The sequence below is a fragment of the Prionailurus viverrinus genome, chromosome A1 (genome assembly GCF_022837055.1).
Source record: "Prionailurus viverrinus isolate Anna chromosome A1, UM_Priviv_1.0, whole genome shotgun sequence".
NCBI lineage: Eukaryota > Metazoa > Chordata > Mammalia > Carnivora > Felidae > Prionailurus > Prionailurus viverrinus.
Window position 1 is genome coordinate 59,097,247 of NC_062561.1, and position 17,288 is coordinate 59,114,534.

At 35.0% G+C, this 17,288-nt stretch overlaps 1 long non-coding RNA gene across 1 annotated transcript; it reads left to right on the forward strand.

Moving 5' to 3' along the window:
• The first annotated feature begins 9,853 nt into the window (after window positions 1-9,853).
• On the forward strand, window positions 9,854-13,145 carry LOC125175573 (uncharacterized). Its single transcript, XR_007155880.1, has 3 exons — window positions 9,854-9,954; window positions 10,111-10,188; window positions 11,946-13,145. It is a non-coding gene; the product is annotated as an uncharacterized LOC125175573 (long non-coding RNA).
• Window positions 13,146-17,288: the final 4,143 nt, after the last annotated feature.

The window sequence follows — 17,288 nt, forward strand, 5'->3', positions numbered from 1 at the left end:
CTGGAATGTGAAGGTGGTTTGATATTCACAAATCAACCAATGTGATATATCACATCAACAAGAGAAAGGATAAGAACCATATGACCGTTTTAATAGATGCAGAGAAATCATTTGACAAAGTGCAATATCCATTTATGATAAAAAGTCTCAAAAATGAGGTTTAGAGGGAACACACCTGAATGTAATAAAAGCCATATATGAAAAACCCACAGTTAATATCATACTCAATGCAGAAAAACTGAGAGCCTTTCTTATAAGATTAGGAACAAGACAAGGATGCCCACTCTCACCACTTGTATTCACCATAGTATTAGAAGTTCTAGCCACAGCTATTAGACAAGAAAAAAGGTATAAAAGACATCCAAATTGGTAATGAAGAAATACAACTTCCACTATTTGCAGATGACATAATACTACAGAAAAAAACTCTAAAGATTCCACCAAAAAACTAGTAGAACTGATAAGTGAATTCAGTAAGGTAGCAAGATACAAAATCAATGTACAGAAATCTGTTGCATTTCTACATACTATTAATGAAGCAGCAGAAGGGGAAGTTAAGAAAATTCCATTTAAAATCTTCCCAAACATAATAAAATTCCTAGGAATAAACTTGACCAAGGAATGAAAGACTTGTACTCTGAAAACTATGAAACACTGATGAAAAAAACTGAAGATTACACAAACACATGAAAAGATATTCCTGTGCTCAAGGATTAAAAGAACAAATATTGCTAAAATGCCCATACTATCCAAAGCAATCTACAGATTTAATGTAATCCCTACCAAATACAAACAGCATTTTTCACAGAACTAGAACAAATAATCCTAAAATTTTTATGGAATGACAAAAGACCCTAAATAGCCTAAACAATCATGAAAAAGAATAAAACTGGGGGTATCACAATCCCAGATATCAAGATACACTACAAATCTGTTATGATCAAAACAGTATGATACTGGTAAATAAACACATCAATCAATAGAACAGAATAGAGAGCCCAAAAATAAATCCACGATTATGTGACCAATTAATGTACGACAAAGGGGGCAAGAATATACAATCGGGAAAAGACATTTTCTTCAATAAAAAGTGCTGGGTAAACTGGACAGATACATGAAAAAGAATGAAACTGGACCACTTTCTACACAATACACTAAAGTAAATTCAAAATGGATTAAGGACCTAATGTTAGACCTGTAACCATAATAATCCCAGGAGAGGGCACAGGCAGTAATTTCTCTGACATCAACTGTAGCAACATTTTTTAGATATGTCTCCTGAGGCAAGAGAAACTGAAGCAAAAATAAACTACCAGGACTACATCAAAATAAAAAGCTTCTGCACAGCAAGTGAAATAATCAACAAAACTAAAAGACAACCCACTGAATAGGAAAAGATATTTGCAAATGACATATCTGATATAGGGTTAGTATCCAAAATATATGAAGATCTTTAAACTCAACACCCAAAAAACAAAAAATCCAATTAAAAATGAGAAGCCATGAACAGACATTTCTTCAAAGAAGACATACATATGTCTGACAGACACATGAAAAGATGTTCAACATCACTCATCATCAGGTAAATGCAAGTTAAAAGTACAGTAAGATAACATCTCACACCTGTCAGAATGGCTAAAAAGAAGAACACAAGAAATAAGTGTTGGCATGGACAAGGATGTAGGAAAAAAAAGAATTCCGTTGTTGGTGGGAATACAAACTGGTGCAGCCACAAACAGCGTGGAGGGTCCTTAAAAAATTAAAAATAAAATCACCATCTGATCCAGTAATTACACTACTGGGTATTTACCCAAAGAATATGAAAACACTAATATAAAAAGTTTTATACACTCCTATGTTTATTGCAGCATTATTTACAAAAGCCAAATTATGGAAGTAACTCAAGTGTCCATTGATAGATAAATGGATAAAGAAAATGTGGTGTGTATATATAAAGGGATATTACTCAGCTGTAAGAAAAAATGAAATCTTGTAATTTGCAACTACGTGGATAGATCTAGAGGATATAATGTTAAGTGAAGTAAGAGAAAGACGAATACCATATGATTTTACTGATATGTGGAATTTTAGAAACAAACAGAGGAAACAAAGGAAAAGAGAGACAAAGCAAAAAACAGACTCTTAACTATACAGAACAAACAGATGGTTAACAGAAGGGAGGTGGGTAGGAGGGTTAATAGGTAATGGGTATTAAGAGTACTCTTATCATGATGAGCATTGAGTAATGTATAGAAATGTTGAATCACTATATTATATACCTGAAACTAAATTAACACTATGTTAACTATACTGGAACTAAAATTAAAACAAAACAAAACAAAACAAAACAAAACTATAGCAAACATTAATGATAATGGCCCATATATGACCAGAGAAAAATAATATTTGTCAGAGAGCAGTTCAAAGTACCCTAATGCTAATTTTTAAAATTTGCATCAGAATAGTAACTTAGCTCAAGTAAAGTATAGAATATTACATAATACAGACATAGATAAAAATGCATGACACTTGGCTCCTAAAAGAAGACATGCTGTCTACAGAATTTAAATTTCTAAGCTCAAAATGTTTAAGTGTATTTTACTAAATGTTGTAATGTTAACCCATTGTTATTTGCTAACTGAGGAGATAAATATTTGGCACAATCTTTAACATAAATAAAATTAATAAAACTAAATTAAACTAAACTGAACTAAACCAAACTAAAATACTGTGGTGGGGAATGCCTCACTGAAAAAGCATGAGCTGAATAAAGATTTGAAAAAATGGGCGCCTAGGTGGCTCAGTCAGTTAAGTGGATGACTCTTGATTTTGGCTCATGTCATGATCTCATGTGAGATGGAGCTATGTTGTGGGTGGCATCAGGCTCTGTGCTGACAGTGGAGAGCCTGCTTGGGATTCCTGAAATTAATGTAACATGTGTCAGCTATACTAAAAAAAAAAAAAAAGACGAAGTAGACAAGTATGCAGTATGGATATGCGGGTGAGGGGAGATTTTCAGGCAGCAGAAACAGGAATATTTTTCACTGAGAGAGATTCTATATCTCCCTCTCTCTCTGCCCCTCCCCCCATTCTCTCCCTCTCAAAGTAAATAAATAAACATTTTTTTAAAAGATAAGCCGAGAAATTCTCAAATATTCAACATCCAATTTTCCCATATCTATCTTAAATCACTATGGTGTATTTGCTACCATTAATGAGCAAATATTAATAAATAATTCACTAAAGACATATGTTATCCAGATTTCCTAAGTTTTTACCTATTTTTTTTTCTGTTGCTGGATACCATGCTGCATTTTGTTGTCATGTCTCGTTAAGCTCCTGTGAGCTGTTTCTCACATTTTTCTTGTTTTTGATGACCTTGATAATTTTCAAGAGTCCTGGTTAGGTATTTCATGGAATGTCAATTCAGGATTTGTCTGTTGTTTTTCTCATGATTAGATTTGGTTGCTGAATTTTGAGAGAAATACCACGGAGATCAAGTGCCATTTTCATTCCTCACACCAATGGTGCATATTTTCCACATGGCCTGTTACTGCATACGTGAACCCAATTACCTGACTGATTACCCTTTATCATCTGGCTGATTTTTTTAAACAAAATAAATACTAGCATATGTGTAAGACATTTGGGAAAACATAGAAGAAAGTGGAAAAAGAAAGATGCAAGAGAATAAGGGAAGATGATATTGACACTATCCACATATTGAAATTTTCACATTTACAAGAAGCAAGGATAGGCTGTTCTTGGAAACTGGAGAAAAGGCAGGGTAAGGAGACAGGTTTTGTCTCTTTTCTCAGGAAAATAGAAAGTAAAGCCATCATCTGAGAGTTTTGAAAGGATAGGAAATGCTGAAAGTTTGTTGAAATGTTAGGTGCAAAAGCATGTGTAATTTATCTTTACTTATGAAGGAGCATGCAGATCAATATTTGCATGCCTTGCATTTGTTAGTCACACATTGAGGCAAGTGTTTGTATATGCTAAACTAAAAGCCAGAGTGACTCACAGATATACTAAATCAATGTGTACTTATTTATTTCTGAGCATCAATGTCTATGCTCACATATCACATGTGTGTACATATGTGGTTTATACATACTCAACTTCACGTAATGGCAGTCACTCAGATTTGCACCGTTTCACCTGACTGAAAATGAGCCTTTGACTCATGTGTATAGGAGAAAAAGCAAATATATTATAATACACAAGATAAATCAATTCCTACAGGACTCCACAGATACCTATACCCAAGCACCATGGACAAAATTCCTTTTTTGTTGTTGTTGTGTGCATGCAGTCCATATTATCTTATATGTCATCTATGTAAATACACACATTCATATTAAATCAAGGAATTAATGTAGAGTAAACATTTCATGGTGACACCCCAAATGGTTTGGAAATTTAGATCTAGTTCCAACGCATAATTTAATTTAAATCTACTTTCACATTTGAAAATAACACTTTTCTTTGATACTAAAATGAAAACATATGGTTATTATGACTTCTGGAAAATCTTTGCCTGTTCATATGGAATATCTGCTTTGCAAATGAGGCTTCTGTTGCTATAATCATGGTAGTTTTCCTCTTTTATGTGAAAGAAACTATAATATGAGCTGTTTGAAACTAGAGGTGAATCAAACAATGACCGTAGATTGCACTTGAATTTATACAATCAAAATAGATTTCAAGGACATGATAGCTTTGCTTTAGGCTACCTGACTACAATAGTTTGTTTTGCAGTTTTACTTTAAACATATATTTTTTTTCAAAAAGTAAATAAAGTCATACTTAAGAATATAACATTTTTCTGCATTAAAGAAGCAGAGAATATATACTTTATGAAAAAAGCCAGTAGTAGAGATTAGTACCTTGCTTCCAATTGAGGAAAAAGTTGCCTCAATTATATAGATATAAATCACACAGAGAGTATTTGTTTAATATTTTTAAGAACACTTAAAACTGTATATCCATCACATATTTATGTCATTCAATGGAACAATTATAATTGTTCTTGTTCATTTGAAATATAAATTTTATCACATGTTACTTGAAACCAAGGTAGAGTTTATCTTTAATACAACCTTAACTATCACATTTTTTAAAAAGTTTTTAAAAATTAAAAAAACACAAACAAGCAAATAAACAAACAAACAGTGTATTTGGGTAAATTCTTACAAGTGTTGTTAGAATTCCTAAAGAAAAAAGTACTTTGATGGACATTATGCAGTCTGTATTTTCTTTCTTTCTTTCCCTCTTTAACACATAAACTGATGCCCTGGTAGTATATACTGTTCAACATTAGACACATTATCCTGACCATATCAAGCATATTCCCAATAACCCAAGGAAAGAGATTAAAGAGATAAAGTAATTATATTTGCATTTCACAATGGGAAAGGGAGACTGTATGAGCAAACCCAGAGATCACAGGCCATGTATCATAATTGAACCACCTCTACCAATTTGCTTCATCAAATCATAGCCCTTGAATCCTGGCAGAAATAGGGATGTGAATATCTTCCTTTTTCTTTTTCACAGAAATTCAGTGCTGATTTTTTATATCTCTTCTTTGTATTCCTTCAGAATGACTCTGCTTCTTCTTTACTTTCATACCCTTTCCATTTTCTTTAGGGCCCTTGAATTGTAAAGGGTATTTTATCATTCTTTAAATAGTATCAGAGTAAGTCATGCCTACTCACCTCTGTTTGAAAGAATGTCTGTATGTAAACTGTGACACAGAGTAGATCGCTGAGTTGAAGACGGGACATACTTCCACACATGGGTTATTCTGATGTGACATGGACCACTTCTCTCCTATCCTGGGAATGTCTGTCCACCTGAAGCTGCCTTTTGGAAGTTGCTACATGGTGTGGTTCATTTTACTGTTCTGCTTATAGGAGTGGGGTCAAGGGAGAGAAAGCAGAACAGAAAAAAACTAGAATTCCTTATGACCTTCTAGGTAGCAGGCATACCTAGCATGCAGGTGCTAGCTGCATAAAATGACATATTTTATACAATAGTGCAAACGTTACATAAGATAGACATTCTTGTATTGATTTAATTCTGAGAAAAGATTAGGTTCATACATGGTAATTATTGTTTTCCAGGTGACACAATTATCAGTTGTCCAGATCTACAAATCCAAACCAGGTCTCACTGGATCTGCAACGTTATTTTTCCATTACATCATCATTTAGAATGTGGGGCATAGGCAAGAGCATGTGGGGTTACATACTGCTCTCCAAAATCAGGTTTCCTAAAATTGTGAGTTTTAAACAACTTAAATAAATATATGATATCAGGGGTGCCTGGGTGGTTCAGTCAGTTAAGCATCCGACTTCAGCTCCGGTCATGATCTCGTGGTCCATAAATTCGAGCCCCGGGTCCGGCTCTGTGCTGACAGCTCAGAGCCTGGAACCTGCTTCAGATTCTGTGTCTCCCTCTCTTTCTGCCCCTCCCCCACTCATGCTCTGTCCTTTCTCCTTCAAAAATTAAATAAACATTAAAAAAATTAAAAAGATAAATATATGATATTAATTAAGAACATAGTGAATATATATTTAACGATTGCTCTCCTAGAGCAATCTATGAGAAATTTAGACAGGCAAATGAGAGCAAATTGTTTTCATGCCCTTGCCCCCACAAGGCAGTTGTGAAAGCTCTATCCCCAGAAAGCACCATGCCCTGGAACATATAATCATCCACCTGAATTTTGGAACCTTGTTATTCCTGTGAAGGGGAAGAGAGATGAATATTTCTATCTTCTCAATGTATATTGTGCTTTCTTGTGCCTAAAATGGAAAATTTACATTAATATGTGAAAAGTCCAAAGTTCTCCTGAATGTGAAGGTGTACTTTATTTAGAAAGATTGATGAGGGGTGCCTGGGTACATCAGTGGGTGAGCGACCGATTCTTGATTTTGGCTCAGGTCACGATCTCAGGGTCCCGAGATCCAGTGAGCCCAGAGTTGGGCTCCACTCTGGGCTGGAGCCTGCTTAAGATTCTTTCTCTCCCTCTCCTTCTGCCCCCCCCACTCTCATGCACACACTGTCTCTCCCTCAAAAACAACAACAACAAAAATTAATGATGTAATTTGTACATGTTATTGATTAACTCCTTAATTATGCAAACCTAAAACTATGTAGTAGCAGATTTCTTGCTTGTTTTGACTGCTTCCTATAATTACATAATCACACCGATTAAATTGCCATTGTTCTTTATATTTTCCAGGCACGTTTCCCCAGTCTATAAGTTCCTCAGACTCATCCCAACAACACAACACACACAAACATACATACACGCACAAATACGAAAGAAAAAAAAAAAGAGGCTCAAGGCACTGTTGAAGGAATTTTTCTTGCCAATGGGAATAATTGTCAGCAATCCTCACAAAGCAATTCTGAAATGTTTTGCTGTGAGAACCACAGAAACATGAGATTCCAAGTTTATCTTGTAGGAGAAAATGATAGAATCTTGTATTTTGCAAGATCATCCTTCTGGACAGGTTTTGGCATTATTAAATATGATAAATGTAGTTGTAGGTTTTCACAATAATCTCAGTTAGACAATATGATTTTCAATTTTTGTTCTATTTTGCTTTATAATGGCCATAGATTTATTTTCTGAAAATAAGTTAGGCAAATTTAGAAGGTCATTCTTGAAAAAGATTGTTAGACAGTATTATAGAATGTTACATCATTTTAGCCATCTTTTCTCTTGTTTACATTAATTTCTTATCCTCTTATAAAGCATTTAAATACTTAAGACACTAATGGGGCATTAAATCCCTATCCTTTCTCTCTGCTCTGACAGTACTCTTCATTTTCTAAGGTTGCAATCCACACCGCCATTATGACTGTGGGCCTATCTATCTCCCACCAAATCCTGAGCTTCCTGAGTACCAAGCACAGTGCATTTTGGAGCGCTTAATATATAAATGTTATCTATTTGTTGAATGTTTGAATGGCCCTCTGGAATTTTCTTTTTTTTAAGTTTATTTATTTATTTTGAGAAAAGAGCACAGATGGGGGAGGAGGCAGAAAGAGAGGGAGAGAGAGAGAATCCCAAGCAGACTTCCCACTGTCAGCACAGAGCCAAATGTGGGCACAAACTCACTAATGGTGAGATCATGACCTGAACCAGTCAGACGCTTAACCGAGCCACACAGGCGCTCCCCTCTGAAATATTCTGAGAAAAAAATTATGTCTTCCTTCCTATAATTTTTAGAATTACGAGAACTCTGCATGTCTCCCTATTTGAATAAGTCCAAAGCGCTCCCCCCACCGCCCCCCAAGACAAATTTTGCTTCACTCTGAAACTACGGTGTCTGGGAAGTGAGAGAGGGTAGTTTTCCATTCAGTTGAGAATACTGGGTAGGCTTTTCATGCCAACATTGTGATCTGGTTTCCAAAGCATCCGTGTGCCCTTTCAATGCAGAATGCCAGCCATCCAGGTGTCAGCAGGAACTGCCAGTTATCCTATTCCTAAGTAAACCAGAGTAGAATAATTGATAACTTTTAAAGATTGAAGATTACCTAAGATACCCACAATTTTACATTTTACATTTTATATTTGGACCAATTTTGATCACATTCATTTAATCCCTCACAATTTCACTTTAAGACGTGTTTTACTATTCCCTTAGCTTTTGTTAAGGGATTTCACAATATCCAGTAACACAATATTCACCACTCTGGTTAATGTAATGCTATTTTTGAAGAGATTATTTGTTACTTCAGTCAATGTTAATTATATAAAATCTTTGTGACATATTTACTTTCCAGTATTTTGCAGTTCTTAAAAAAAAGTTTGTATTCTCTAAAGCACTGGTGTACTTCCTCCTTTAAGATCAAATGAACCATATAAATAATAGGCTTCCTTTAATTTTCCTTTTCCTCTAAGAAGATCAAAGCCAAATGTGAGATTCAGGCACATTTCCCTTTCTCCTGACTTGCTACTTCTATTGATTTTTTTTTTTTTACTGCCTAATTAAATCTTTTGCTTTAATCTGTCTCAAAAGTTCTGTGTAAAGAAACAATGTACATAAACTAATAAACAAAGCAATAATTTCCAATTTGCTCTTCAACAAAGCAACTGAATCTAAACCTTATTGTTCTCATTAGTATAATGGTTTTAATTTACTTTTCAAAATGTTGTGAAAGCCCTATGACTGTACATTTAGCATAACACCTGTTGTCCATATGAACGTTTATTGAGAAATTGATATAAATTGCTATTATGAACTGATTTAGCATCACATGGGGTGATAATTTTGGAAGCTATTTTATTTAGGTATTTAGTTAATAATCGTGAACAAATAATGGTAGTATCTCCTTTTTGTTAATTAGACAAATTTATTTGATTTTTTAATTTAAAGAATACTATTTTTGAAATGTGAAAAATACAGTTTAAAATAACACGGGGCGCCTGGGTGGCACAGTCGGTTAAGCGTCCGACTTCAGCTCAGGTCACGATCTCCCGCTCCATGAGTTCGAGCCCCGCGTCAGACTCTGGGCTGATGGCTTGGAGCCTGGAGCCTGCTTCCAATTCTGTGTCTCCCTCTCTCTCTGCCCCTCCCCTGTTCATGCTCTGTCTCTGTCCCAAAAATAAAAATAAACGTTAAAAAAATTTTTAAATAACATGTACATGAAACTCAAAAACACAAATTTTTGGAATTAACATGCTATTGTCATGGTGCAGAAAATGAGAAATTGAACATTAAAACGAAATCCATTACAGAGTTGTGTATAGTGTATAATATTTCTTTGTGAGAATGGTCACTGTTCATAAGTGGCTTCAACCAATTATGTCTTATGTACGTACTGTATTGCCAGGTTCTTCAATGGACACCATGATTAAGAACATTGTTTTCAGAGTCTGGAAGTTCTGGGTTTGAGCCAAGGCTCTGCCACTGACTACCTGTATGACAGAGGGTAAGTCATTCCATGTCTTCATACATGTAATAGGAATAATAATACTCAATTTATATGGTTGTTCTAAAGATTAAATAAGATAATGTGTGTCTCCTGATAGTGGAGTTCCCCGGACAAGTCCTACAGAAAGTATATAATGTTAAATTTTAGTTTCAGAATAAAAAGTCTGCATCCTTGCCACTCCCCATCTGCGCTTGAAAGTACAATTCAGTGAATTATTGGATAATTTGAAAGGTATCTTAGATTTTACATGTGCCTACAATTGTGAAGCTTCACCAATGACATCAGCCATATTCTCCTATTTTTACCTCATATGACCACATATTTCTAAATCTGACTAAAAATATTCAAATACTATTAATAGACATTGTATTTTGATTTATTTGTATTAGAAAACTACTCTTGTTACATTGTTGTAGTAATATTTTATTATCTGTTATAGTAAGCTAGATGAAAAAGTCATAGAATCTTTACCAAGACAAATAATTAGCCCTTTGAAGAATAATAGTATTATGAGTAAATTCAGCTTATAAATTAGATTATCAATCTTCCGTGTCCAATCCTGTTTTTTTGGTGTTTTTTTTGTGTGTTTTTTTTTTTTTTTGAGAAAGAGGAAAGAGAGAGAGAGAGAGAGTACAAGTGTGGGAGAGGGGCAGAGGGAGAGAGAGAAAGAGAGAGAGGATCCCAAGCAAGCAACAGGCTCCATGCTGATATGGAGCCTGAAATGGAGCCTGATCCCATGATTCTGGAATCATGACCTGAGCTGAAATCAAGGGTCAAGCATGCAACTGACTGAGCCACCCAGGCACCCCTGACCAATCCTTTTAAAAATAATATTTAGGGGCACCTGGGTGGCTCAGTCAGTTAAGTGTCCTACTCTTGGCTTTGGCTCAGGTCATGATCTCTTGAGTTTCTGGGTTCGAGCCCTGCATGGAGCTCTGTGATGACAGCCCTTGGAATCCCTGCTTGGGATTCTATTTCTCTTCCTCGCACTCTCTCTCTCAAAATACAATAAACTTCAAAAATATATATTAAAAAGGCGACTGGGTGGCTCAGTTAATTGAGTGTCCAACTTCAGCTCGGGTCATGATCTCGTGGTTTGTGAGTTTAAGCCCCATGTGGGGCTCTCTGCTGATAGCTCAGGACCTGGAGCCTGATTCAGATTCTATGTCTCCCCCTCTCTCTGCCTCTCTCTCTCTCTCTCTCAAAAATATTAAAAAATGTAAATCTTTAAAAAGAGAGTGAATGGAAGTATTTCTGAATGAAACCTTCTTGTTTTAGAGAAATTTTTGATATTATATTAAAACATATTGCTTCTGAGGTTATTATACTTGTGGTACACTTAAAGAGTTCATTATTAAAAGGGATTTAGTAATAAAACTCTGAATCAGGTATCTGATATATAAATTGCATTTTTTTTCCTTTAAGCATAAATGCTTAGGAAATTCAGAAATATGGGGTGGGGGGTTATTTTTTTTCTTTTTTACAGTCATCAAGCCTCTTTCATATTTATCAATTAGCATGTATTTTCTGTTTGGCTTCCCTTCAGGTCCTGCACATATATCTAAGGCATAGCTGAAAATCCATTTGATATATGAGCATATTAAGACCAAGGTCACAAATTGGTAGAACTTAACTTGCTATTAGGAAGCCATGCACTCTGCTTTACTCCATTCTAGCTAAATCATTTCAGACAGAGAAATACTATTTTAACCTTAGTTTTTTCAAAGCATAGCATGAGACAAAGGTTTTCACTGCAAGCAGCTTATTTAGAAATGAATTTCAGCAAATAGGAGTTAGGGTCTAGGAGAGAAAACAATGAATAAGAAAAAGTCAGTAATAAGACACAGTATTTACATAAGCAGTAAAATGAGTGAGGGATGCTGCATCCTTTGGGAATTTCTCAGGCATTTATAAAATATGTCCTGGCACAGGCTGACTAGAATGGAAGGGGAAAGCACTTATCACTGTCTCCTCCTCACCTTTTCAAGGATGACCTCATGGAATGAATTGCTGGGTCACTTCTAAGTTGCGTCAGTGTGCGTGTGGAGCAGTTTTCAAGATAGCAACATGTCCGCATCAGAGAAGCTCCAAGGCTGCGTTGGCCTTAGGTGCTGCCTGATTTCATCTGTAAAGTCTGTGTGAAACCGGTGTCTTTATCAGTTGCTGGATAAAAAGATATTGCCAAAGGATTTTGAAATGGTCCAAACAAAGTTTGATACAAGTACCTATCCCGCTCTTAAAATGTGCTTATTAAATAGAAAGATAGTCTATAATACCATCACCTATGGCTTAATGAACTTGTTTCATGTGATTCATTTTTCTTTTTAATGAAAGCATATGACGCTGTTCATGACATGAATTGACTGTCACATAGGGACAAGTGTTGTAATATCACCTTCCACATTCGAGTCAATTAGCTTCAGCCTGAAAGACGTAAAAAACACAGCCTAATTGGATTGAAATTGACCTAACACAACAATATTTAGATAAAACAACAAATGGAAAGGAGTATTGGAGAGGGATTTGCTCATCATTAGTATCAGACATTTTCCTACACTCAGTTTCTTGGTTGAGGGTTTTGGGTTAGTAGTTTTAGCTCTATTGTTTATGTAATCATTAAATGTCGAGGCTCAAAAGCCCCACTTCCTTTCTCAAAATATGATGGCTTAGGCAAATCATTTCCTCCAGCTTGTGTGTGTGTGTGTGTGTTTTAGAAATCTATTGTTCTGATCCATATGACCCTAGTTTATTTCTTTCCAAAATGAATTCTAATGAGCCAAGATACTAATAGAGAAATAGATTCTATGATGTGCTATGAAAGCTCATGCCAGGGTTTAATAGTAGACATCAGTGGTGGATTTCATGCAGTTGTTTCCACTATATAGACTGATTTAAACAGCAACAGATAGGTAACTTTTTAAATTTCAATATAGCACGTCCCTTGTGAAAATCCTTCTCAGAAGTTAATCTGTAAGCAATTTACTTTTTCCTACTTGCTGTGAATGCGGTTTTATCTTCTTTTTCTTAATTTCATCTTAATACCTGACTTTCCCTTACGTAGCCCAGCTCCCCCTTTCATACATAGAGAGTGAATTAACTAAAAGTAGTATTTATGACATTGTTTACATTATCAGTAACTTAATTTGACCAGGATTTATAGCTAGACTGGTTTAAAACAAATAGCTTCAGATAGGCAAATTTCATTTTAATGATATTTGCATGAGGTAAATATAATTCAGTTGAAGAAATAAACTGGATTAATGTATATTTATTCTATAAGTGTATTTGTGCAAGTTTTATTTTGTCAGATTTTATGAAAAATACTTCTATCCTTCTAGTTGTTTTTCCATGCAAATATTTTTTTAAGAATTTCAAATCATAAGATCTTGCTGCATTTGCTAATAGGAAAATCTATCCTAACATTGATAAAAAATGTATCCCTTGTGGTATACAGAAAGATGGTTTCGCAATGATGTCATGTCCTGATGCCAGAAAGCTGTCAATATCTTATCTCACGTGGCAAAAGGGACTTTGCAGATGTGGTCAAGGATCCTGAGATGGTGAGCTAATTCTGGCTTATCTAGGGGCTCAAAGTAATCATAAGAATCCTTATAAGTGAAAGAAGGAAAGTCAAAAAATCAGAGTTAGAGAAGGAAATGAGAGAATGGGAGTAGAGGCCTGAGTTTTGAAGGGATTTGAGCCAAGGAATGTGGGCAGGCTCTAGAAACTGGAAAAGTCTTGGAAATGGATTCTCCTTGAGAGCCTCCATAAGAACTAAAGTGCTGCCAGTCCAGTTTAGACTTCTGACTTCTGGGTTTTGTTTTAAGCCACCAAGTTTGTGGTAATTTGTTAAAGTAACAATAAGAAACAAATACATCCTCACTCCAAGAATTGCTGGAATGTCCCAGTGGTACTGAACTGGTACTTACAGACAAGGTTCTTGTTTTTGGTTGCCCAACCCTCTGTTTATCAGTTTCAGTGGAATCTGGCACCAATGACACCCTTCTATTATACAGAGTAATGTCTACTGATCAGCAAAGCTGCTTAGGCTTATTATCCCTGTCATTTAAACATCAAAACATCTGTTTAGCATCACAGACTTGCCCTGACACTGTCAGTACTTCCCAATGCTCTGCTGGGTATTTCTCCTTCTTTCTACTGTGTATGTTACTCCACTTTTTATTTTCTTTATTCTATGAGCAAAGAAGCAGATAAATAAAGTGTCTTTATTTGTTCATGAATCGACTGCAATTCTTCAATGGGCAGAGCTGAGCTCAAGAAGGGACTGATCAGAGGATATCCTTCCCCGAACTTCTACTCATTTGCACATTTATCTGGTGCCACACAGAACACAAACACACTCTGTCTTCCATATGAGAGCGTCCATCATACTTCATGATGTGCATTCAAGCTCCCACATGAGCCTTGCTGCTGTCACTGAGCATGCTTTACTTTACTATCATTCTTCTTCTAGTGAGACAATTTGAAGGAAGGATGATGCAGGTTTAGTCTGACCCACATGCAACAGAAAAGTGCTTTCATCTCCATTGTTCTGAACTATATAATCCCGTTAATATAGCAAAGTTGCATATTATATGGATAATGAAGTTGGAGTATTGATTAAAGGGATTTGAAGTCAACTAAATTATAGAATCTTTCAGTAGTTCTATGTTGTAGAAATCTATGTTTTGTCCTTAACCTGATATGTAAAAGGCTGTTCTATAAATTGGAAAAATATGTGGTGTCATTTCTTTCTCTGCTGAGGAGAAATTATCTAAATCTCTATCCTCCTAATGTCTCTCTTACACAATAAATTAAATGTAGAATTATTAATTAATGAACTGGGATAATTGCTGATGTACCTTCTGCCTTAAGCCAATTACAAGAAATATAATATAATTAATTAATTAAATGAGTTAAATTCTTTCCTAGAATGAGGGATAATTAAATATTTAGGATTTTAGGAATACTGAAAATCAAAATCTTCATAATTGATTCACATGTTTGAATTACTGATTTCACTGAAAATATTGTACCAATATATTAAAGTTTACATAAATATGAATTTATTGACAATAGGATAATTAATTAGTTAAAGTCTTATTACAGAATTCAAATATTTATATTTATTTTTATTGAATTATTTTGTAAAAATAAAAAATGATATTAGCTTTAATTGCTTTTGTAATAAGTCATATGAACATATGTTTAATATATTATGCATGTTAAAAAGCTTAGAAAAGAAGATTTCTCTGGTATGAATATCCTCATATTATAGATGAGGCTTCTGGAGTTTGGGTGAGTTAAACACCATTCTCAAATAAACAGGACAAGAGCCTGGGGCTTTTGATTTTTATACCTTTGTTCTGTGAACAACATAGTCTTGCTGACTTTCATTATTAAGCCCAAACTTCTGATATGAGGTTATATTCTTGCTTCATTTTTTTCCCCTCTTAAAAGAAAGGTACAGCAAATTTCTAAATAATGGAAGAGTTTTATAACTGGAAATTAGAGTAATTGAGGTTTTACATGATTAATGGTATTCAGTGTGGTATTGGTTAAGATTTATTTTTAATGCAATTTTCCAAATAGTTTTTCTGCTGAGAAGACAAACACATAACAACTGGTTGGTTGTTTTTGTTTTGTTTTGTTTTCTGCAAAGCAGGTCATAAACACCTAAGTATTGTACTCAGCAGGTTATATATGGCAGTGCACTTTATTAGAAGTTGACAATTTTAATATTGAAATATTTTCATTTATTCTCACCAAAAATGGAGGCCAACTTTGTGATTATAGGAATATTTTGTTTGTTCTAAGGACAGACTAGCAGAGTATGAGCCTTAAGTCCATCATTTTCTCATTATTTGACCAAGTCACTTAACTGTTCTTTGCCTAAATTTCCACATTTTCAAAATGAAGATGAAAATAGTACCTGTTTGGGGCACCTGGATGGCTCAATCAGATAAGTGTCCAACTTCCACTCAGGTCAGGATATTATGCTTTATGAGTTCAAGCCCCACGTCTGGTTCTGAGCTGACAGCTCAAGAGCCTGGAGCCTGCTTCAGATTCCGTGTCTTCTCTCTCTGCCCCTCCCCAACTTGTGCTCTGTCTCTCTCTGTCTCCCAAATATAAATAAATGTTAAAAAAAATTTAAAAAAAAGAAAATAGTACTTATTTGACATAGCAAGGTTAAGACTATTAAATGTATTAATATACTTAAGCTCCTGAGGACAATATCTAGCACATAATAAATATTGAGTAACAATAAGCAATTTTTGAAAGAATAATATGTAATTTAAAAATAAATGAATTGTAAGGGGGTGCCTGGGTGGCTCAGTCGGTTGAGCGTCCGACTTCAGCCAGGTCACGATCTCGCGGTCCGTGAGTTCGAGCCCCGCATTGGGCTCTGTGCTGACAGCTCAGAGCCTAGAGCCTGCTTCAGATTCTGTGTCTCACTCTCTCTCTACCCCTCCCCTGTTCATGCTCTGTCTCTCTCTGTCTCAAAAATAAATAATAAAAATATTTTTAAAAATTCAAAAAAAATAAATGAATTATAAGTGTGCCAACTTGGCAATACTTAGAGAGTTCTGGAAAATAATAGCCTAAATGAACAATGAGACATCCAATAACCCTTGTTTGATCTTTTTGTTTGTTTTTCATTAACTGTCTTCTGGGTCCTAGAGTATGTGAATTTACAGATCTCTGGAGTTTATTTTAGAACAGGAGACAGAACAAAACAAAATCAAAACAATAAACCAAATAAGTTAGGCATTAATTTTTTTTTTTTTTTTTTTGGTAGGGATCCCTGGGTGGCTCAGTCAGTTAAGCGTCTGACTTTGGCTCAGGTCATGATCTCACGGGTCATCAGTTCAAGCCTCACATTGGCTCTGTGCTGACAGCTCAAAGCCCGGAGCCTACTTCGGATTCTGTGTCTGTCCTCTCTCTCTGCCCCTCCCCTGCTTGCACTCTGTCTCTCTTTCTCAAAAATAAATAAACATTAGAAACATTTTTTGTATACTATAAGTCTTCTGCAAATGTATCAATACTAAAACAAATACGCAAATGATGATAACAAGAACAACCAATCAAATCCCAGCTAATAATAGTAGTATTGAGATGTTTTCAGTCTTAATGTTGTACTCTCACCACAGAATTTTATAATTCTCTTGAGGTATTTGAAAATCAAATACGGTTTCATTATTATATGCTACACATACAGGAAATTGACTCTTAGAGTGTTAGCCAAGTAGACCCATAAGATTTCTATATAAATTGGCAGGAAATATTTATCATATCATATTTATCCATTAAAGATATGGTATTTAAGTACC